This window comes from Myotis brandtii, unplaced genomic scaffold (genome assembly GCF_000412655.1).
Source record: "Myotis brandtii unplaced genomic scaffold, ASM41265v1 scaffold600, whole genome shotgun sequence".
NCBI classification, from domain to species: domain Eukaryota; kingdom Metazoa; phylum Chordata; class Mammalia; order Chiroptera; family Vespertilionidae; genus Myotis; species Myotis brandtii.
In genome coordinates this window covers 853,095-853,401 of record NW_005370273.1, presented here as the reverse complement: position 1 = coordinate 853,401, position 307 = coordinate 853,095, and the positions used below count along the sequence as shown (strand labels likewise).

The 307-nt window shown below is 72.6% G+C and overlaps 1 protein-coding gene across 1 annotated transcript in view; it reads left to right on the top strand.

Moving 5' to 3' along the window:
• MYO7B (myosin VIIB) overlaps nt 1–307 on the top strand; it is a 107,070-nt gene that overhangs the window by 78,303 nt on the left and 28,460 nt on the right. The window lies entirely within an intron of this gene.

Sequence of the window (307 nt, the reverse complement as noted above, 5' to 3'; positions counted from 1 at the left end):
CCCCCCTTCCCGACCCCCCCCCCCCAGGGCAGGACACCCCCCCCTCAGGACACCCCACCCCCGGGTCAGGACACCTCCTGGTCAGGACACCCCTGGGTCAGGACACCCCCTGGACAGGACACCCCCCGGTCAGGACACCCTCCGGTCAGGACACCCCCGGGTCAGGACACCCCCTGGACAGGACACCCCACCCCCGGGTCAGGACACCTCCTGGTCAGGACACCCCTGGGTCAGGACACCCCCTGGACAGGACACCCCCCGGTCAGGACACCCTCCGGTCAGGACACCCCCGGGTCAGGACACCCCC